The sequence below is a fragment of the Aotus nancymaae genome, unplaced genomic scaffold (genome assembly GCF_030222135.1).
Source record: "Aotus nancymaae isolate 86718 unplaced genomic scaffold, 86718_ANA_hifiasm-v0.15.2.pri h1tg000040l, whole genome shotgun sequence".
In the NCBI taxonomy this organism is placed as follows: domain Eukaryota; kingdom Metazoa; phylum Chordata; class Mammalia; order Primates; family Aotidae; genus Aotus; species Aotus nancymaae.
The window spans coordinates 89802768-89827769 of record NW_026988454.1 but is presented as its reverse complement, the minus strand read 5'-3'; the positions used below and the strand labels follow the sequence as shown (position 1 = coordinate 89827769).

The window sequence follows — 25002 nt, the reverse complement described above, 5'->3', positions numbered from 1 at the left end:
CATTACTGATTATATATCCAAAGGATTACAAATCATTCTGTTATAAAGATACATGCACATGTATGTTCATTGCAGCACTGTTTACAATAGCAAAGACCTGGAACCAACCCAAATGCCCATTGATGATAGACTGGACAAGGAAAATGTGGCACATATACACCATGGAATACTATGCAGCCGTAAAAAACGAGTTCGCATCCTTTGTAGGGACATGAATGAATCTGGAAACCATCATTCTCAGCAAACTGACACAAGAACAGAAAATCAAACACTGCATGTCCTCACTCATACATGGGTGTTGAACGATGAGAACACATGGACACAGGGAGGGCAGTATCACACACTGGGGTCTCTTGGAGGGGAATAGGGGAGGGACAGCGGGGATAGGGATGTTGGGGTGGGATAACATAGGGAGAAATGCCAGATATAGGTGACAGGGGGATGGAGGCAGCAAACCACCTTGCCATGTATGTACCTATGCAACAATCCTGCATGTTCTGCACATGTACCCCAGAACCTAAAGTGCATTAAAATATATAGATATATATAAAAGAAAGAAAGAAAGAATTTCAAAATGCAGCTCTATTCACTACTACCCAGCATTCCTGATGTTTCTTGCTTTACTTATTACCTTCTAAATACTAGCAATTTACATATTCATCATGTTTGTCTCCCTCCTCCTCCTCTGGAATGTTAATTCATAGAGAAATCTTCATTGTATTGACTGAAGTAAAGCACCTAGTGTCTGATACATTATATAAACAAAAAAGAGTACAGCCAGTGGAAAGTATGTTGGGGCCGGATGAGGTCTCAGGCCTGCAGTTAAAACCCTGGGTAATTACTTACTCAATCCATTCCAATGAGACTAAAAGACATACTGCCAATGACAAGACAACATGATTTTTTATTATAGAACAAAGGAATATAAAATGAAAGCCAAGTGCAGCAGGTAATTCATTACCAATGTAGTTAACACTGATTAATACACAAAGGCCATTTGTAGTTGTGCTTTCAGTCCTCATAATCCCTTTACCACCAGGTTAATATTGTCCTCTTGCTTACTATTATTAGTGAGAATCAGAAGCTGAAAGCTCTTTTGGGTCCCAGCTATTTTGTGGTCTTACTAATAGCAATCTTCCTACAGTAGAATAGTTTGAATCATCTCTCCCATGGAGCAAAACCTACTGGCTATTTCCCTGCACACCACCATTCTGGCTGTCTCTGTGCAACACCCACTTTACCTCTAAGCTTAACCTAAGCCTCAATTTCCTGCTCTTTGTTGGCCTACCTTTTCTATTATAGTGGTTATTAGGTCTGTTTATGAATAATCCAATTTGCCTCTCCTTACAGAAACATGGTAGAATTGCACTTCACCAATGATTTTAAATTAAGTATGGCCACTAACTTGCCTTGGGCAAATAAATGTTAAAGAGAAGTATCATGTGCTATTTCCATGTGGCAGCTTTAAGAGCCAGTGCATACTTTACCACAATCATTTTTTCCTGCTTCAGAGATCATGGAAATAGGAGTTGATAGCAAATGTTTGTTGGCAGCATCTTTGAATAAACACAAAGAGCAGGGCCTTCTTTCAAATCTGCAGTGGACATGAAGCATTAGACCATTGAAAAATTGAGCTTGTTTATTACTGCAGCATAACTTAGCTTATTCTGACTCACTTTATACTTAGAACTTGACAATTTTCTATTCAACTTGACTGTTTCACCAGCAAAAACTGGTGAATGATTTTGAAAGTTGATTTTTGAAAGCCTATTTTTATTGTAATCCAGAATACTTCCATTAAATAATCACAGTAAACAAATTTTATCTTTATTTTTACATGATGGAAAATCACTTATTTGACTTTCTTTATAATTTGTCCCCTACATTTCAAGGTCCAGTTGTCTAAATAATATAAATGATATCTCCACAAAAAGTATATGTTTATAACCCTAGTGAAAATAGCAATTGAGCTGGGCACAATGGTGCATAACAGTAGTTCCAGCTACTCAGGAGGCTGAGTTGGAAAGATTGCTTGAGCCCAGTAATATAAATTGCCCAGGCAGTTTGAGTCCAGCATGAGCAGTATAGTGGGACTCTGTCCCTGAGACAACAACAACAACAACTATGTATTTCTAGATAGTTGTTGCTATATGTGTATGTGTATGTGTGTGTGTGTAGTTGTTGCTAAATATATACAGTTAGTTATTTAATCATATATTTGTAAATTTAGTTATATATAATTAAATAACTTTAATTGATACATTATATGTTATACAATTATAAGCTATAAACACATTTCTGCAAAGATATAATTTATATATTTATTATATATTTATATTTATGTTACATTTATGTCATTTAGACAATTAGACCTTGAAATGTAGGTGGTAAATTATAAAGTAAAAAAAAATTTTCCATCATCCCAAAAAAAGTCAATTTAAAGCATTTGTTTCCTATTTTTATGTATCTGTAGCTATCTGTATCTATCTATATAGGTATACAGCAATTAAAATTATTTTAAAAACCAACTGTTTAGGCAAAACTATATAAAAGCATGTAAAATGGTCTCTGACTTCTCCCAGTTTTGCTTTTAAGCTGTTATATTAATTTAAACTGTATGTCATATTACTTAAAAAAATAAAAAATCTGTATAGATCTGAAATATATTTTTTTACCATTTTAAAGTAATTTTTTCTTGTTAAATGGATATCTGGGCCTGCTTATAAAGCAGGACAATATAAGGTACAGCTATTGCCATAACTCTAAAACCAGTATGTGAGCTCAGTTTTAATCATTTTAATTTTTTCCTTTTTATTTCAGTATTTTTCATTTCAGTTCTTTTCTGTCTTTGCAGTATCTTATCCAAGATTCAAGGAAAAGCTTAAGTAAAGTTGTAAATTTGAGAAAGTTTGGCTTTTGCTGTCTCTGAGTCATTTCTTTGTCCTCTGCTCTATGCCCTGTCAACACCTCTCCTTTCCTCTGCTATTTTCACGTATATAAACACAGTCACAATTCACCTCAGGTCTAATGATGGTAAATTACATCTTTGCACAAATTGAAGTCACTGGATTTCCTTTTCAGGAATCCATGCATTTTAAACTGTCTGTGATAATAGTAGAGCCCTTGTATATCCTTTGAAAAACATTTCATATATCAGATGGGAGAGAGACTTTTGGGAGTAAGAACTGCTTTCTAGCACCTCGCAAATCAAACCCTTTGGTGGAAACTTTTCAGCCAACAGAAGCCGGCATCTTGGTTTTGAAGTTTAGACAAAGCAAGAGAGGGACTCAGGCCACTCACTTGCATAAATACTTTTATTTGTATTCAACTGTGTTTCAGCTGACTTTCTAACCTTTTAGAAAACAGCATTTTGGATTCTTTGCACCACACGGTAGCTCTGTGTGAAATTTATAGTAATTTAAAAAGAAACTCCCTCTGGCTTCACATGACTGAACATTTGATTAAAATTAGGGAAACCGAGCTGCCAGGCAAGTCCTTCTAGCTCCGTCTGGAACATCTGCTGAAGTAAGCCTTCAGAAGTCAGACAGAATTGAAATGTTATGCTCTGGGGGAAATATACATAACACAAAATTAAATGATGAACATGAACAACATGAACGGGAGAGTTCGTAAGGTGTGGACCATGTGTAAGCTGATTAGTTACTGGCTTAAATATGAGGGCTTCAGGAAACAGTAAAAGAGGGATTTCTGGATTCGCTTGCTTGTTTGTATTATTAGCACAAAGTGTAGTACGGCAGTACTGCACCCAAATCTAGGTGCAGTAAAATTGTAGGTAACATAAAGATTTTAAAAGAACGAAAAAGGTTCATTATAATTCAATTTTAAAATGTATTTAAATGTTAAAATAGTGTATATATTTCAAAAACTCAAAAGAGTAAAAAATTATTATATTAAGAAAACAGCAGTATGCAAGCCAAAATTTTTAGAATTCAGGTAAAAGCAGTTATTTGGAGATACTGGGAAATTAAAACATATGAAAGGTTCTTGCTAAATTTTTAACATCTATAAATACATAACTGACTGTGACAATTTCACTAAAAATTATCTCCAAAGGGATGTGTTACGATATTACTTAACCAACTAAGCTAACTTTTTTTCAAATTTAAACAAGTGGCATATTAAACCCATTGAAACAATAAGATGAATAATTGTTGGTAGTTTCTTACTTTGACCAAAAAAAAATGCTGATATAATTTTGGGCTGATGCCAGTATTTAGATCAACCAACATTGTTTATAGCTGAGTAAACAATAGGTAGATTATAGGCCAAAATTATATTATGGATTATTTCTTCCTCTGTTATAATTAGCCAATTATCAGCATAATAAAGTTTTGTATTAATATTTTTATTGCTAATTTCTCAAAATAACCATGGGTGTCGTTTTATATATTCAAAATTATTTAAATAATAGATTTGGCAATTGTTTGACCTATTTTACTACTGTAATATTCTTATTAAACAAAATGATTCAGTCCACTCAGAATATTGTCTATAGAATTGAAATTCTAAATGCTTGGTACTTGAGAGGGAAATAGTAAAGCAGAACTTGAAAGATGGAGGTGCACTATAGCAAAGTGGTATTAAAGAGAAATGAAGTTTGAAGAATTTATGTTTCATCTGTGCTGCATTGGTGGTACCGTTTGTTGAAATTCACACAGTTTGTTATTTTCAGAGAGAAATATAACATGAATAAAGTTTTAGGAGATTATAAAAATGTTAGTAACTCTTTGGTCCATAGAAATATGTTTTCATAAATGGTTACATCAGAAAGATTTTATTTCAAATATATGCTTTAATAAACCATCATTCTCAGCAAACTGACACAAGAACAGAAAATCAAACACCGCATGTTCTCACTCATAGGCGGGTGTTGAACAATGAGAACACGTGGGCACAGGGAGAGGAGCACTACACACTGGGGTCTGTTGGGGGGAAATAGGGGAGGAGGCAGCGGCGGGTGGGGAGTGGGGGAGAGATATCATGGGGAGAAATACCAGATATAGGTGAAGGGGAGGAAGGCAGCAAATCACACTGCCACGTGTGCACCTATGCAACAATCTTGCATGTTCTTCACATGTACCCCACAACCTAAAATACAATTTTATATATATATATATAATACTCATACATATTCATAAAGAAATTCATGTGTATGACTCACAGGACTTCTCAGTCATTTGTGAAAGAATTAAAATTAGCCAGTGGGAGAGTGCAGGTGTCTCTCCTGTTGCTGCTCCTTAGAACTATGGTACTTGAATGACTAGGTAAAATTTTGTTACCATGTTTAGTCCTTAAGGATTAAACTTTAGGACTCTGATGTTATTTGCTAGTATTAATGTTCTACTAATATTTTAGAGTACTTCTTAATCTAGATTAGGTTAATTGGGGTGTCAGAAAAGAATAGGAAAATTAAAACGCCAGCCTATACACTATTGAAGTGGAGGCCAAAATGTTGTATTAAAGTTAGGGGATAGTTTTGAAAAGGAAATGCGTACTGAGTAAGAAATATAGAAAATTAAGCCTATCCATGTAAAATCATTGAAGGAAAGCAGCACAAAGAGTCAGAGACAGAATAACGTTGAAGCTGTAGTTCTAGTTCTGCGATGTGGGTAATACGCTGTGCTCATGCACTAGTCTGGATATTGGAATTCAAAATTGAGGTTAGATAGGAGATTGGCTCTTCAAGAGCCTGTAGAATAAAGAAATGGAAAAGCATTAAAAAATTGCAGAGTACTGTATATGAACTTGTGTTTTGGCTTTTTTTTTTTTTTTTTTTTTTTTTGAGACGGAGTTTCGCTCGTTACCCAGGCTGGAGTGCAATGGCGCGATCTCGGCTCACCGCAACCTCCGCCTCCTGGGTTCAGGCAATTCTCCTGCCTCAACCTCCTTAGTAGCTGGGATTACAGGCACGCGCCACCATGCCCAGCTAATTTTTTGTATTAGTAGAGACGGGGTTTCACCATGTTGACCAGGATGGTCTCGATCTCTTGACCTCGTGATCCACCCGCCTCGGCCTCCCAATTGGCTTCTTAATGATGTTGAAAGGTGCAGATTTCTTTTGCATAGAACATTCTTCTGCAAAATACTTTGTGTAGTTATTAGGGAATCAGATGTAACAAGTAATTATAGTTAAGATATATCTCACATTATATGTATCAGTTTGAGTTATAGTTCACTTAGAACTTGTAACTATGTTATAAAGTGTTGCTCTTTATTTTTATAAAATAGAAAGCAGATAAAATGTGGAAAATTTAAAGTTCTTACTAACATTTGACTTGGTTGATTCTCTAAGATAGTTAATGAGCCAAGAAATTTATATATATGTTAGAGAGGGTTCTAAAATCAGTTTTTTTATAGACTTACTCAAAATCAGTGAGCATGATTTAATAAGCAGTTATTTGAATATATAAAAATCAAAAAATAAAATGTAAAAGTTGACAATTTTGTCATTTACCAAAGCTATTTAGCAGCCTGAGATATATATTTTAAGTTTTACAATATTTCTATTTATTTTAGTGCAAAATGACTCACTGCCATTAAGTTTTTGTGGCAAAATAATGCATTATAACAATGTATTCTTATATAAAATTGTGTCAGGTTGCAATCATGTCTTCTTTTCTCAACTAAGGATCTTTGGAGAATATGCCACTCAATCTAAATCACTGTTTTAGATACTTTATTTAAAATTGGTGAAATTTGTACTTTATTCATAAGGTTCTCATTTTCCAACTGGAAAAAGAGTATGCAACTAAAGGATTTATTGCTTGTATTGACATGATTAGAGTCAACAAGAATACCATATTTGTGAATACTCTCAAATATTTGGGTTAGATTTATGTGTTTACATATTTATACAAAGCAATAACAAATTTTTTCTTCCTTATTTTTCTACCTTTGCCCTAATTAGTGCCCCATATGTCTCTTAGGACTGAGCTGCCTAAAATCGTATGAAGACTGTACTTTTGATTCTTTGTGATATAATACAATATGGAGAGCTAGATGCTTTGTGTTACAAGTCACTAGTGATTTTGCTTTAAATTGACCTGATTTTAATCTCTTTTTAAAAGATGCCATTCTGGATTTTGTGACCATTTTTGTCAAAATGAACTTTTGTTTTGTTCTTTATCTCCTGGCTTCTTTTCTATTTACTGCAACCTAATAAGTTCTTTTTTATTTTATATTTACTTTGACTTGGTTCCTGTTTTTTATTCTCTGAGCAGGTAAAAAGCTCAGAGGGTTTTGTGCCTTTTCTTAATATTATGTGGGTTTTCTCTTCTACATCTTACCTTACTCCCCATTTTCATGAACTTGTCAACTTTATGCTTTGTTACAAACTATTCTGATTATTTTTCCCCTCCAATACTGTATTACTTATTTGTTGCTACATAACAAATTTTTCCTAAAATGAGCAGCTTAAAATAACAATAAATGGGTATCTCACAGAATTTCTATGCATCAGGAATTTGGGAACAGCTTAGCTGGTAGTTTTGGTAATTTTAGCTGGTAATCTTTTATGAGTTTGAGGCAAGATGTTAGCAAAGGCTCGACTGATGCTGCAGGCTTCACCTCCAAGTAGCTTACACGTTTCCGGTAAATTAATGCTGGTTATTGGCAGGAGGCTTCAGTTCCTTGACATGTGTTTCTCTTCGGAGGGCTGTTTGAGTTCCTCATACAGTAGCTCGTTTACTTCAGAGTAAATGAAACAAAAGAGAGTAAGAGAGAAAGTACAATGTCTTTTATTACCTAGCTCAGAAGTCAAACTATTAGTTATGGAGGTCACCCTATTCTATGCAGAGGAGAACCACACAGTGTGAATATGAGTAGGCAAGAATCATTCAGGGGCATCTTGGAGGCTAGTCACCGCAAGTCTTTGTAACACATGACTTCTCATTTCAATTCTAATCATTCAAATTTCTCAGTTGGATAATTTTATTAAACACTTACCATCATTACATATCTTTCTAAATTTATCACCCTATGAAACAAGTCCATGTTTGCCTTTTATTATCTTGCTTGATTGAAGCTTCATATCAGACTCACAGAATTTTGGTTGCTCAATGTACAGCTTTTTTGTAGACAGCAGGGAAATCTCACATGTGCATATCCTCTAGCACAATTGTTGTTATCTTTTCCTGTCAGAATCAATATCAACTTGTTCTGATTGTTTTCCCTGTTGTTGCTCAGCTTCTCTTTACTTTGACGTTAGTTTTTTGTCTAGGCTTTCCTCTATCCATTATTAGTTTTATTTTGTAATCACAGACTACTCTAGAAGCATTATTTCACAAATAATCTGATATTTTAACCAAAGTAGTTGAAAACTTATATCCACACAAAAGCCTGCACGTGGATATATCTATAACAGCTTTATTCATAATTGCCATAACTTGGAAGCAACCAAGATGTCCTTCAGTAGGTGAACTGATAAACTGTGGTACACGCACAAACAACAGAATAATATTCAGCACTAAAAAGAAATGAGCTAATAAGCCATGAAAAGACATAGAGGAAACTTAAATGGATATTAATAAGTGGGAGACACCTATCTGAAAAGGCTACATACTATATGTTTCCAACTTTATGACATTCTGGAAAGGGAAAAGATCAATTATTGCTAGGGGATGGGAGTAGGGAGGAGGTTGTACAGGCAGAACACAGAGGACTCTTAGGTTAGTAAAAATATTTTGTAAGACACTATTATGGTGAATGCCTATCACTATATATTGTATGTTCTCTGAACTTGTACAAACACCATGAACCCTAATGAAAATTATGGACTTCTAGTGATTATGACATGTTAATCAGCTGTAACAAATGTACCATTCTGGAGGCGGGTGTTGATAATAGGGGAAACTATGCATGTATGTGGGAAGGTGGAGTATGGGAGATATTTATATGTTCCTCTCATTTTTGCTGTGAACCTAAAATTGCTCCAAAAATAGTTTTTTTTTAAATCATATTTATCTTGCTTTTTCTTGTCACAAGACATTAAATCTACAAGGAGCTCTGGCTCCTTTTAGTAGAGAATAGCATTAAAGACCAAAATATAGGAGCCAGAAGAGCACATTTCATTGCTTCACATGAACTCTGGAGGTAGGCAAGTTGTTCTGTTTGATGTATACGATTTTTGTTTTGTGAATTTTAGATCATGTGGTTATATGCAAAATAGTCACAATCACCATTTCAATAAAAGTTTCTTGCTGTACACAAACTCTAGAAACAGGATTTGATTTCATATGAGATAAGAAATTAAAAGAATAAAAATTAGATGATGCACAAATGTGAGAAGGAACTAATGAGGAACTAGCTGATAATAGTTGGTGTCTCACCTGAAATTTAGAACACTTTTATATAAAAGTAATTTACTAACAAGTATATTAGGTAAGAGGAATTCAGACCTCCATGCTTCCTATTTGAAGCTACATGGTGTAGAGCAGCTCTTCATTTTCTGTCAAAATATCCATCATAATTTTCATTTGTCTCCTTGTGCTTTCCCCAAAATTGTGAGGGTTAATGGTTGGGAGCTCAAGCTCTAAAATCAGTTCTAAAGATTCCATTACATGGAGCTGTGTGACTGTAAGCAAGACATGTAAAGTCTCTAAACTAGTTTCTTCATCTATGAAATAGGGTAAGAATAGCAAACTTATGGTATTTTAAATATAACTGTGACATAAAAGGCATTCAGTTAACATCTAGAAAGTGAATGAAAGATAATGTGTTATATTTTGTATGTGTTATATCATCAAGGGATTTGCATAGTGTCTGGAACCTAATCAATTTTGGTTTAATGCTAGCTTCTTATTATTAATTCAGTCTGACTTCTTTTTTATTTCGAGAAACTTTTCACTAGCACTTTTGTTGCAGAAAAGTCCTTCCAACAATCTAAAACTTTACATTGTGGACATGAAGAACATCACTGAAGTGTTTCTTAATAGACTCTGGGCAAGAAAATGATGTGGTTCACTGAAAAAGTACTAGTTTTAGAGTATATTTGCAAACTAGGGGACAGGATAAATTGTAAAGTCTTTCTGAAACTCATTTTGGTCCTTGAAAAAATGGGATAATATCAATCATTAGAATTGTAAGAATTAAATGAATAACTCTCATTGTAGAGTAATAAGTAATCCTATTTTTTGAAAGAATGACCACTTCTTAATATAATTACCAAACCTACCAAAAGATGTACCTTTCCTCTCCCCTACCAGCCACTCCAATCATCAAATGCTGTGGAATCTGTCTTCTCTATTTGTGGTGATTATCTGGTTTAGTGACAATTGCTTTGGAGTGGGATTTATTTTGTCTTGGTTTGTGTTTTACCAGTTTAATTTTGTTTTAAATAAGAAAGCTAACTTACATTTCTCAGACATTAGGTTTCATGAATGCTTATCTGTAAAACAAGTATTGTATTATCATACTTGAGGAATTAAGGGACTCAAGTAATTACAGCACAAATACAGAAGCTGATCATCTTATGCACAGATGATTGGAGATGTTTGTTAAGCGCTTCTACATACTACAGCTCATCATTTTGGTAAGGGCCCACATGAAGGCTATATTTAGAGTAACTCAAAGTAAAAATTACATGACTTGAAAGGTGATCTAGTAGAAGCTCCTCAATTTACAGACAGTAAAACACAACCAGGGCTTCATGACATATGTCTGTAGTCATGTTGACCATAGGAGGATACCTAAGCTTGAGAATACTTTTGCAATTTTACTATGCAGAATATTTCCCAAGCATTGGATTCCTCAGTCCTTATGTTTTGGCTTCAAACTGATGATTATTTAACAGAAGAAAACCATTTTTCTTGGAATGGTTTTGCACAGTTAGAAATATAATGTGTTCTCCATCTTCTCCTAAGCATTAAACCATATTCACTGATAGATACAGAGTGTCAAGCCAGATTAACTGCTATTTTTTTTTTTAGGCTTAATGGCTCTTTTATTTTCATGGTAATTATCATTGGTTGGGCATTAGTATAGATAATGTACACATGAAGGTTCAAACTACAGGGCTACATTAGCTTCAGTGTCTCTCTAAGTGACAGAGAAAAAAAAGTCAAATGAAAAACATATGAATATAATAGTTTATAGAACCCCATGACCTATGTTAAAGAGCCTGAAATTTTGTAAGAGCTACTTTATGGGTGATTGGATGCAGTCTTCTAAATAAAACACAATGTAGTAAACTGATTTTAAATGACACTAGATATGGAGGGAGAGATCTATGAGAAGAAAAATTGTATTAAAATTGAAAGATATATGTTTGATTAGGAAAAGCAGAAACAAAACATTTAAAAATATGAAAATTGAAATGAGATGATGAACATGTATTAATAGCTCTGGGTGTGGCAGTGCACACCTATAATCTCAGAGCTTTGAAGAGGCCAAGGTGGGAGGCTCACTTGAAGACCAGTCAGGGTAATGTATTGAGACTTAATCTTTACAAAAAACAAAGAAAATTAGCCAGGCATGGTGGTGCATGCCTGTAGTCCCAGCTACTAGTGAAGCAGGAGGATCACTTGAACCTGGAAGGTCAAGGCTGTAGTGAACTATGATTATGCTACTACATTCTAGTCTGGGCGATAGACTAAGACCCTGTCTCAAAAAAATAAGTTTATTAATAAAACATGGGAAGAGAAGTTATAAAATGCCAACAGCATGATTACTTAAAACAAATACTTAAAACCTTGCAAAGCAGCTTGCATGTAGAGGGCAACAATTATTTATTGAATGAATAAATTAACACCTAAGCCCTTCTACCCTAAGATGCACTTGAAATCACCATTTATGGAAACCCTTGAAAAGACTATATGAATAAATGCTCAGTTTTTTGAATTTCTACAGTGTATCTTCAAATATGCTATATATATCATATGTACTATCCCTACAATAATCATATCAGGTAAAATTTTTTACCCCACTTAACAGATGCACAAACTTAAGTTCAAAGATTGAATGTAACTTGCTCAATATTATACAATTAAAAAATGAAAAAGCCAGGAATTTAGCCTAATCTGACTGACTTCAAAGCTGAAGCTCTTAACATTTCTGCTACATGCATCTCTACATTCAAGAAGAAAGAAAAGATAATAAATATAAACTTAAAGCTCATAGGCAATATTCACTAACTTAAAAGACATTTCACAAGCATGAAATACAGAAGCAAATAATCTATGGTCTTGAGTGATACCAGAGTCAGACTAAAACAGATGATTGTATTTTCAGGTAAACGAGTTGTGACTTGAAAAAAGGAAATTCCAGGATGGCTTGGAAGCAGAGAATAAGGCCACTTATCCCTGTCTAGATAGTTTTTCTGGGTATGAATTCTGAGCTAAATATTAAACACTGTATAAGAGTGAACTCAGTGAAGTCAGAGGTGGGTTGTAGGAGGAGGGAAGAACACTTGTGAGGTTTATCGCAGTCAGGGAGCAGGGAAGAAGCCCAGATACATGCTAAGGGAGATAATAGACCAAAAGGTTCTCTGAATTAGGGTTTTTTCCCCTGAGGCAATAATAAGCTACTGAAGGATTTTGAACACAAGTCATGGTGGGTTTTTTTGTGAATATATATTCTGTTTGTAGTGCTATAAATGAAGATAGAACATTGCTGCAACATTCTAGGCAGTCTAGCACTATGATACTTACACCTGTGGCCTCCGAAGTATGGGGTATATACTTCTGGCATACATAAGAGCAGCTAATGGGCCAGACAAAAAATAAACGTTAGAATTTCTATTTATTTTTATTTCAACCATGTTTTTAGTTTTGCATATTTTTATAACATAAAAGTGTCTACACTTATAATAATGTTGTGAAATAAAAATGCGTGGAGAACACTGTTTTAAAAGAGATGGTTAAATATAAGTAATGTGTTAGATTTTTGTAGGATTTGGTAGGATTTTGTTAAGAGTTAGATAAATGGAAGTAAGGTGGTAGGTAATATAAGTAAGAGAGAAAATACAGCAAGAGAAACATAAAATGAGTAATTTAATTTTATGATGAATTTGTGGTGCTGCAGTTTAAGTAAAAATGCTTAAAAGATAGATCAATCTACTAGAACTAAAGTGAAACAATGTATTAGTGCCATAAGTTTTGAAGTCAATGTGCTATGGAGGCCAACTGAAACCATGTAAGTGGTTGAAATCAGCAAAGAAGTCTAGGGAAGGTGAACAAAAATGATAACCTGGCCCAGAACCCCAGGAACACTGACACTTGGAATGAGCGCTAGAAAGGAGGAGGAGGAGAACAAAATTGAGGGGCCGCAGAGGAAGAACAAAAACTGAGGTAGAGAGTGGTTTGATGGAAACTGAAGAGAGTGTTGATGTTGAATCGATATTGATGTACAATTCTGCTGAGAGGCTAAGTAGGAGAAGAGCTAATATACATTTTGTATTTAGAACATAGAGTGATCAGCATCCTTTTCAGGAAGCAACTTCAGTGACATTGTGGGAATGCAAAGCATTGGGAGAATTCCAAGGGTAGAATAGTGAATGAAAGTGAGGAAGTCAGGATTAGGAATGATTTCCTAATATATTCCTATATATTTCCTAATTTATTCTAATATATTCCTATAATTTTGGCTGTGAACATGGATGAGAGAAGGCTGGCATAGGATGAACTATTTAAAACATTAAAATATGGAAGAAACTCAAGTGTTTAAATGATGCTGATGAAAAATAAAGTAGCAAAGCTAAGGATACAGGGATTGGTGATTTCTTTCCTGTCTTTATCAATGTTTATCTTGTTGCTTATGGCAGCTCTGAATAAAGGAACTGAGAGGAAAGGTTTCCCAAAATACAGTCCTAATCATCTGTGAATTGAACTTACAGGGAAGAATAGAATGAACAGTACTTTCAGTCCCCCATGCAGATAAGAAAGAGTGAAAACCAACCAGAAATATATAAAGGGAAAGAGGTCAAAAGAGGCCTGCATTTTTTAAAAAAGAAACCATCCCACAATGAATTCCTAGAGAAGCTTCCAATTCTCTTCCCCAAGGGTGGCATCTGCTTCTTGTGAAATTAGGTAATTTTAATGAGTAGAACTGAAGATGCTGAACATTATTCTATCCATTGAACATGACTTGGGCGTGCGGTGGAATCTAGCACACTGCTGCCTCAGGTTGACCTAGGAATTGGAGAGTGGTAGGAGCTGACGAAAGGAAAATAACTGATATTGGTCAGAAAATCTCACCTGTAACCCGTTTTGCCCATTTCCTAATTTATTGAGGACTTGATGACATATATCCATTTTGTCTTATCCCATTTTACTCTGAGAAATTGATTTAATAAAATTTTCCTATTCATTTTTTTCACACGTTGCCTCTTTTTCTGCAGCTAGGTTTAATTCCTGAACGTTTGCCATTTCCTTGTTCATGTTTTGTTTGTTTGTTTTTGGTACAGCATTTGCAACACCTTAGCCAACTAATCAGTTCATAGTACTATTTTTCCTGACAAGTATATGAACATGACATGAGAAGACGTCATAGTCAGTTGTACTGTCCTTGGGCGCAGCATATATTCTGACAATTCTTCTAAGTTTAATCAATGTTTTGAAATGAGTGAATGAATGAATAAATTATGCATCATGGGAACAATTTTCCTGTTCTCTAAAATAGATACTTTTTTATGGATCACTTTTATATATATAATGTGATTTAAATCCAAAATACAGCTGGAGTCCCATTCGTGCCGATAAGAAAGTGAAAAAAAAAATCAGCAACATCAAGACAAACATCAAGAGGTCAAGACAGGCCTTCACATAAAAAAAGAAACTATCTAATTATATAAGTTCCATTGCATTTGAGACTTAAACTCATTAGTCACTTTGAGGACATTTCATTTTGAATTCTCACAAGGATATATGTTAGTGATAATCAGCTCCATTTTATGGATGAGAAAACTAAGCCTAGAGAGGTTAAGTAAATTGCTCAGAATTTCTCAACCAATAAGTAGCAGAGTTAGGACTGAAAAAGAGATGTAAAAGATGTCAAAATGGCAGCTTTTGTTTTCTGGACCATGGTGTATGCGTTTTCAGCTCTTATTTACTAGTATTTTTGTGGTAGCTTGTTTTCAAAGATGGCTACTGCCCATAACTTCCCCTCCCATGAGAGTCAGAGTATGTTTCTTCACCCCCTTGAACTGGGACTGACTTATGCCTGTTTTGATGAAGAGAATACAGCAGAAGTAAAGCCGCTGCAGTTCTAGACCTTGTTAAGAGGACTAGCAATTTCTTTCTCTAGTCTTGGAGATCTGAGATGTCATGTAAAAATTTCAGACTGCAGAGAGACGCTACATGGAAGTGTAGGTGTGTGAGTGAAGAAGTTATCTTAGATGACCATCCCAATTGAGGCTTCTGATGACTTCAAACCCAGCCTCTATAGGATAAAACTGCATGAGAGACCCCTCAAAGAGAACACCCAGGTTAACCTAATCGACCCATAGAATCCTGAGATATAATAAAAAATTGTGCTTGTAAATCATTAAATTTTGTGGTAATTTGTTACGTGACATAGGTAACAGAAGCAGTGTATTTTATCAAATTCAAGTTTAAATTGAAATTACAAATCATTGTGTCCCTGGCTTATTATTATCTGAGTAAATCTGTTAAGATTCAGTGACTATCAATATGTCTTTCTTAGACTGGACAAAGAAAGTGTATCACATATACACCATGGAATACTATGCAGCCATAAAAAACAGTGAGTCCGTGTCCTTTGTAGAGACATGGATAAATCTGGAAACCATGATTCTCAGCAAACTGACATAAGAAAAGAAAATTAAACACCCCGTGTTCTCACTCATATGTGGGTGTTGAACAATGAGAACACATGGACACAGGGAGGGGAACATCACACAATGGGGCCTAAGGGAGGGATAGCATTAAAAGAAATACCTAATGTAGATGATGGGTTGATGGGTGTGGCAAACCATCATGGCATGTGTATACCTATGTAAGAAACATGCATGTTCTGTATATGTATCCCAGAACTTAAAGTATATTAATAATAATAAAAAGAATTACACAGCTTTAAAGTAAATGAAACTTTAAATATGATAACAAATGGGCTCCTCCTTTGATTTATTCTTCATAATTTTCATGCAACTACCATTTTATTGAAGCCTATGATAACCTTGTAAGTCAAGGCAGTAGAAGAGGTTTTTTTTTACTGAGGAGGAGAGTAGGCTGGATGTTAAGTGACTTAGACTTTGTCTCACAGCTAGAAAGTAAGAGTTGGAATAAGGATTTACAACTGCTAACTCTGAATTTACTAATCCACACTTTGTCTTCTGCAGTAATTATTAATAACTATCACTTATTCTCTGCGTATAAGCTTATATTCAGGTGGCTGTCTATATTTAATATTTCAAGGTCAATATGGTAAATTAATTCCTTATCACTGAAAGTGGGTTGGATATAGAGAAGAAAGCAATATGATGTTGTGGAAATAGCAGGAGCTGGTTTGTCAGTGATTCAACATGTCCTATAGTGTTTTTCTACTCACATATACATCTATAAGTATGATTTCTTATTAGGTCTGAGTGTTTTCAATAAGACAGAGCACGCACACACTTTCAAGAAAGGAAAAATAAGGAAAAAACCAAAATTGATTAGAAGGGCTCAATACAATATGATTTGTCTGTCAATTCTAGATTAAATTGAGAAGAGAAAAATCTAACACAAATTTAGAAGGCAGTATTTATAATATACAAGGTGGATGTTTTTAATTTAACCTTCATATAGTGATCATCGTCACATGGCCTTTCTACCTGTAGCTCTGATCCTAATTGATAAGGTATGCCAACCATGCCAAACGGAGTCAAAGAAAAACCACCAGATCAGTTCAAAAGTCAAGATATGGTCTCAGGCTGTCACTGAAAGATTCCCTATAGGAACTGCTATTATAGGAAGCTTCTGCAAGAGCTGTAATGTGACTGTGCATTATTATTTTATTTTAAATAACGTTGAAGGCCTGTGCCAAATGATGAAATGCTGTGAGAAGAAATATGTGTCATTAGAGGAATAATAGTAATAATTGTTAAAATTAATATTGCCTTCTTAATTTGGGAGGTTTATTCTTTTAGCATATTATAGCTCTCAAATGTAGCAGCCTAATTCAGGAATTATTCAGTGCATGATGCTGTGGAGTTATTATATTACTTACTAAATACTTATATATATCCCTATTTGTCAATGTCTGATTTATTCAGCTCATTTGTGGCCATTCTGCTCCAATTACTGTCCTTGTTTAAGATTAACCCACACGTGTCAAACCTGGTTCTTTCTCCTGAAGTCACGTTTCCAAGTTGCATTTACACAGCTCACTCAGAAAAACTTTTAAGCTTCCAGTTATTTTCCTACAGTAGACTCGTTTCCATTTGTCTCTGCAGTGAGTACTTTCAGAACTAGCAAGAATCAGAGAAAAATAATCAACTTTTGATGTATCACTTGCTCCGAATTATTTAAGAATAAAGACTCTTGTGACCATCTTAAAAAAATACAAACAACTTTACCCCTATTTTAACTCATTCACCCCCATCTCCTTTCTCTGCTACCCCTATTTTAACTCATTCACCCCCATCTCCTTTCTCTGCTACCCCTATTTTAACTCATTCACCCCCATCTCCTTTCTCTGCTTTATTTTTCTCCATAGCACCAATCATTTCTTAATCTTCAATCTAATTTACTCATTTTGCCAGTTGTTTTTTTTTAATTTCCCAGGATTCTTTAGAATGATAGTTAAATGAGGGTAAATGTCTTTATTTATTTAGTACTTTATTATCAATGTCTGACACATAGAACGTGCATAATAAATGTTTGTTAAATCAGTAATGAGCTAACATGGAGGTCTGCTTCTTCATCTGTAAATTTTAAATAATGAAAGTATAGACAACTCTTATTAGCCAAAGCTTTTTCATTTCTAAAAAAGTGATAGCAAATTTCCAGATAGAAGGAGCCTATATTTCATTATTTTTAATGGAAAAAATCATGAGTTCTAAGCACATTCCAAAATGCCAACCAACTCTTATTAAAACATTTAAAAATATCCAAGTCATAACCCATAAATTATTTCTGGATAGCATAAAAAGGTCAAAATACAACATACCTAATTATTTAACAAGTAATAAAGTGAAGTTACTTCACTGGTGAATATGTTTCTGTGCAGTATACAATATTACCGGGAGTTTTCCTTTCATACTGCAAGAGGCAAGTACTCCAATGCAAATAACAAATAAAATAATAGGATAAATATAGAAAAGTATCTAACTAAATTGAAACTTGCTAATAGTGCCCTCAGGCATCTGACATAGCAAGCAGGAATCTGTTATAAACTTCAAAGTAAAGTGTGGAGAAGATAATAGTAATAATATGTAAAAGGTTTAAACAACTTTAATACACCTCATAATCTCATCAGGAGAACAAGAGAGATAGAACTGCAATATGATTGATATTTTCTCACAAAAAGGAATGCCCAATTTAGATGTGTCTTTGCCAATATGATCATGCAATTTTGTTTAGGGACCTTTGGACTTTGATAGTAAAGTTTCGGTAAAAAATATTTTTATACAACTCATTATAGTGAATGAATAGTGCAATTTTTGAATAGCAAGAGCTAATTGCATATATCTCAAAAGGTTTTTGAGCATTAAATGAGATGTTCTCTGTAAAGAACTTGACCCTATTAATTACTCCTTGTATAGTAATGAATATTATGTCTGAAAGTAGTAGATAGATATGATTGTCATGAAATTTACTGCCAATTAATGATATACCTATTTTTTCTTGTGAACATTCTCTGTCCCCTGCTCATCAGTGATTTTTTCGTAACTCAGTAATCTTATAATTTGCCAATTTTGGGAAAATGAAATAAAAGAGAGTCCCTAAAATGGTCACATTGAAGTATCATTCTAATCAGCTGTGAACAAGTAATGGGCTATCCTGTAGCTGTAATGATGACTGTTATTCTTTCCAGCTGCTCTTAATAAGACTCTTATACTGATTTGTCTGGTGTCCAAAATAATTTTTGAGAAGTGTTACCCTAGGAGCTGGGAACCAGTAGAGTTGTTAGCATCTGGTTTAAACATTTTGGGAAGGACTGATATCCTGTTCTGCCTTTCTTAAGTCCATCTGTATTATTTGAGATGCCTGGTCTATGGTAGGTTTATATATCCAGTATTGCACTTATGAAATATATTTATTTTGAAACTAAATAAATATTATGTATGAAATATGGCTGGAAAGCGGATGCTGGCTTTATGGATTCTGTTAGTACCACTATAGAACTACGTTGTATATCTAACTTGGTTGATAATGACCAAAAACCACAACAAAAAGGTAGAGTAAAATATGAGTCTCCCATGCTACCTGATAGTAAAATTTTATTTTTGTTTTAGAAAACATTATCTACCAGTAAACTAGAAAAATAAGTTTCTGGTTAAATAGCCAGATGGTTTATTTCCCTTTGCATGGAAAATCTTTGTAGTAGTCTGCATACCCTTAATTTAGTAAAGGGGTGCCTCATTAATATAAAAAATTAACTGAAAGAGATACCAGTTAGTCTCATTCTCTACATTACCAATGACTTAAAATATACTATTCATCCACAACAGTATCAGTAATTAAAGCCAGAATTTGTATTCATATTATCATTTTAGCTTCATATGCACAGCTTTAATTTAGTTTCTGTTTGTTTTTTAAATTCTGTGCAATTTGGAGCTCAGGAATATATATTTTGAGTTTACAGGTTAAATAAACAGCATTTACTCTCATCCTGTTAAACAAGCCTTGAATGCAATTTGGAAGAAAAGGGGAATGCTAACCAATAAAGAGCTAAAATGCAAACAGGCTGAGTAGATTAGGGAAATATAAGGTTCTCCTATGAAAAAACGAATTGCTTTTTATTGATAGTGGACTAATATGCATATTATTTAACTACATCTTAATTAGTTCACTCATTTCACAAATACTCATTTAATACTTATACAGTTTCAAACACTTTACTAGCACAAATTAATTTGTATAATAACAAAAGAAAAATACACAAAAATTATAGGGCAAAAATCTAAGACTAAGATTAACTTATGCTACTATTCAATGGAGCTATGGACTAGAAACTGAGAAATTCTTCATGATTCCAGAGACAGATGGAAGACCAAAGAAGTCTCTTTTCATGTAAGCAATATATCTTCAGCCTTATATAAGAGAGACAGAACAAATCACTGACAATAAATAGAAAAAATCTAAGAATTAAAGAGGAAAATGAAAAAAGAGTGGAAATAAAAAAGTAAAGGATGCAAAAGAGATGTACAACAAAGCAAACAAAGTTGATATTTCATAAAAACATTAATAGAAAGACAAACCTCTGTCATGATTGATTAAAACAGGAATTAAGGAAGGCACAGATAAATATGGTGAATAAAAGGAAGGCATATTATAAAGCAGAGATTACAATGATAAGAAAAATACTATAAAATATGGCAACAATTTTGAAAATCATAAAAATGTATTAAAGTCTAGAAAAGCAATTATGAAAATTGACTCATGAAATAACAATAATTCTATTTCTGTCAAAGCAATTGAATCACTTTAAAAAAAAATTATTCCTCAAAGAAAATACCAGGCCATGATGATTTTACAGGTTATCTCTAAAAAGAAACCATACCATTTCTTTTTCTTTTTTATGTGGTAAGAATGTTTAACATGAGATCTTGCATTATTTTCCTGATCTTGTTTAGTTCTATGTACTCTTTATAACTCAGTAAGCTTCTTTAAGGTGATTATTTTGAGTTATTTGTCAGACAGTTCCTCAATCTGCATTTTTTAGGGTCAGTTATTAGAGATTTAGTTTTATTATTCTTTCAATTTTGTTATTTTCCGGATTCTTCATGTTTATTGTAGTTTGCATTGGTGTTGGTCATGTAAAGAAACAGCTACTTCTCTCAATCTTTACAGACTGGCTTTGGCAGAAAAATATTTTCCTCAGTCTGTCCATATAGAGATTCTGGGATCCTCTCAAATCTTCTCTATGGATGTGTAATCTTTGGAATGATGTGTACCATGGGCCAGATCATTGTAGACATGTTCCACTCTTCTCCCTCCTTTCTTGTGGAGAAGCCTTGTGTTCTGTGCCTCTCTCAATCTCTCTGAACCATGCTAGGCATATCAGGTACCCTACCCTTTTTCTTTGCTTTTAGCTGGCCATCCCCCATCCCAAACTGTGAAAATTCCACCAATGTTCCAGGTAAAGTGAAACAGAAACCAGCCCTCAGGAAACACACTGAAAGCAGGGACATTGGAAGAACCCTCCATTTCTCTTGTTCCTAAGAGAGTAGCCCCATTTCTATTCCTCCTTTTACTCTTGCAGAGCTTTGACAGTCACAGGAATCTTCCCATCATTTGTTCTTTATTCTGAACTGCTCCCAGGCATCTGAACTATACTGGTTCAATCAGCACTTCATCCCAATTTATCAAATTTTCAAACAACAGAAAAAGCAGAAAAGTTATTTTTCCCATTCTTCATTTACCAAAATCAAAATTATTAGGAGAAAAAATTACATACACATTTTAATAATACATATACAAGCAATAGCCACAAAGCAAATATTAACATTCAATATGTATGAATAAAAAGACACACTCCAATTATGTCAGGCATATTTTATGTGTAAAGGAACAGTTTCATTTTATGAAATACATAAATGTAATTCATGTTAACATATAAAAAAGAAAAATTATGTGATCAACTCAGTTGATGCAGAAAAAACATTTAATTAAAAATGCAACCACAATTCACAAAAATCATTATTAGAAAATTAATCTTAGAAGATAGCTTTTTTCCTGAAAATTGATTTTATTTTTTTAAGCTACACTTTTTATTCTTATTGGGAAAAAAACAGAAGAGTTGAAAATATGAAAATATGCAAAAAATCACATAATCACCACTTACATTCTATTTTATAGTGGAAGTTATAGGGAAAACATTAAAAAATTTTACAATGTATGGTTGATGAAAGAATATATTGCTATACATGCCATATTCAGTTATGTAGAAAATCTTTAAAAAACTAGAACAAATTATTAGAAATAATAAGGGTGTTTATCAAAGTAATTATAAGATTAATATATTAGAGAAAATCATATTAAATTTGCCATTATGTGATCATTTAGACAATAAAAATGGAATGTGTTATGGCTCAACCTAATACAAAGTCTGTTGAATTTCTCAAAACTAAAAGTAAACAGTAAGAAACATGTTTTGTCTGTTACATCATGTATAGTATTAATAAATAATATCAAGTATCTAGAACTAAAGCTGACAGAAAAGTATAAAATTCTATTATAGGAATAGTAAAGAATGCCTAAATAAGTGAGAATTTATGTCATGGTTATAAATAAGAAGGATTAATGCTATAAAGTTGTCAGTTTTTCTCAATTGATATATGGACTCAATAAAATCCCAATTAAAGGTTGTAAGAAAAAAAATTAATACAAATCCAATTACAAGGTTTTACAAGAAACTTTATTAGATGATTCTAAAATTTCTGTAGTAGAGTAGAAGTAAACAGACAAGAATAATCAGGAAATTTCTAAAGAACTACAAAGCAGGAATTATTCTACCAAGTTTCAGGATTTATAAACTTTTTGATTAAAATACCATGGTAGTAATCCATAAGTTAAAAAATATTTTCAAACAATGCAGTAGAATTAGGTAAGTGGAATATACCTATACATTTATGAATGTTGATATATGACGGAGCTAGCATTCTACATCATAGGAGAAAGTAGAATTGATCAGTATATGGACTGGAAAACCGTCTATATTATAAAAGATTACATTGAGCTCCTACCTCAAACCACACACAAAAGTAAATTCTAGCTGGATTAAATACTTAAATTTCAAAAACAATGATTAAAAATAAAGGTAAATATTTTTAAAATCTTGGGGTAGAAAATATTTTCTTAAAATCCAAAAAAACACATAAAGGAAATATTGATAAATATTACAATGTTAAAGGTAAGAATATTTGTTTATCAGGACATAAGTGAAAAGATTATATAATCTAGAAAAGGATATTCTTGTTACATTTGATCAACAACATATAGTATCAAGAATAGCTAAAGAACTTCTACCAACCAATAAACAAAGCACTAATAACTGAATAAAAAAAAAACCAAAATATATGCAAAAACATTTTACTGAAGAGCAAATACATGTAGCCAATAAATATATGAACAGGTGTTCAATATACTTAGTGATCCAAGAAATGCAAAGCATGAATACATTGATATTAACTTTTGCACTCATTTGACTGACAATGTTAAAAGCAATATCAAGAAATATTCTTGGCAATATCAAGAGAGGTATGTTCACCAGCTATTTTATACCTTGTTGGTGGGAGGTTTAAATGATGCAATGAGTTTTGCAAATGGTTTGGTATTATCCCTTAAAGTTTAGTAATCACATACTATATGAAACAAAAGAATCTATAGGCATGAATTCAATAGCAAATGTACAATAGGAAACTTACACCAGAATGTTCATAGTCACACATTTCACAGGAGGAAGAATCTGGAAGTGGTTCAGAGGCCCAGCAAATAAAGACAGGATGGGAGAGCTATTCACATAGTGTTCTGGTATCATGCCAGACAGGGTGTGAAATATTTAAAGGTTGACAGAAAAATGATCTTGCTCTCCAGGGCTTGTAACTTTTACAGAAATATAAATATTAGTAGAAAAAGTCCAAAGAGATGAAATTGAAATTATCTGATTTTGATGTTCTGAATGATTTTCATAAGCCATACTATTTTATGAAAAATAAAATCATGTTAAAATTTATGGCCCTAATGTAATGAACTGGAATACCTAGAATATATCACCTAGAACAGTGCCCTGGCACATGGTAGGTATCCAATAAATATTTATTAGATAAGTAAACAATATTTATCAAATTACTAAAATTATGCATATTTAGAATACTAAATTTAAGTAGTATATTAAAATAATGAAAAAAGAAAATATTTGCCCAAAATTTTCTTTGGAGATGGTATTGACATTGACAATGAGGAAAAATGGTATATAGGAGGCAGGAATAACATGCAGCTCCCACTCAGAAAGACAGAGCAGCATGAGGAGGCTCACCTCATAAACTTTTGCTCCAAGAACTGCTGCAGGAACATACCAGGAAAGCTACAATAATCCACAGACCCTATAAAGGAAGCAGCTTGCTGCTACAGGCTCTGTGAGACTGCTGAAAAACTGTGAGTGCTCAAAGTGTGAAAGGGGGACTGTCCATCCCGAACACACATCCTCACAGGAATCCTGAAAGTCTAGATTATGAGAGAAGGATTTGACCTTACCTATATAAAATACAGTGGTAGAGGAAGCAGCAGCAAGAGCCCTGTAGACACTCTTGGTTCCAGGAATCCATTCCTGACTTTGTCTTGCACATGTCCTTGAGAAGAAAACCTTTGCTGGTGGTGAGGCATGAAACCTGAAAGTCCTCCTTGCATTCTCAGTGGGGAGGCTTATAGCCCAAGGAAAGGTCTCAGCACTGCTCACCAGCTGCCTGAAAACAAACTTGATGCTGTTGAGGGGGATCACAGTGGGAGTGAGAAATGGCCTTTTGAGCTGCCTGGGAACTGGGTGAGACCTGTTACTGCTGGCTTTCCCTCTCTTCCCTGGCAACCTATGTGATGTAGCAGAGGCAGTCATAATCCCCCTGGGAACAAAAGTCCATTGGCCTAAGAGCCACACCCCATCCTCCACAGCAGCAGCAGCAGCAGCAGCAGCAGCAGCAGCAGCAGCAGCAGCAAACCCTGCTCAAGGAGAGGCTGAGCTCAGACACCCTGCCCCGACCTGATGGTCTTCCTTGCCTGCCCTGGTGGCCAAAGACAAAAAACATAATCTCTTGGGAGCTCTGCCCACTGCCTGAGAAACCTGACAAGTTTGTATCCTCCCTTATACTACCAAAGCTGATACTCTCTT

General features: G+C 33.9%; 1 long non-coding RNA gene across 1 annotated transcript in view; it reads right to left on the bottom strand.

Moving 5' to 3' along the window:
* LOC135268307 (uncharacterized) overlaps positions 1-24471 on the bottom strand; it is a 69470-nt gene extending 44999 nt beyond the window's left edge. Inside the window, exons 1-2 of the long non-coding RNA XR_010336564.1 lie at positions 24375-24471; positions 17292-17422 (exon numbers count right to left, since the gene is read on the bottom strand). This is a non-coding gene — a long non-coding RNA (uncharacterized LOC135268307). The remainder of the gene's footprint in view (positions 1-17291; positions 17423-24374) is intronic.
* Positions 24472-25002: the final 531 nt, after the last annotated feature.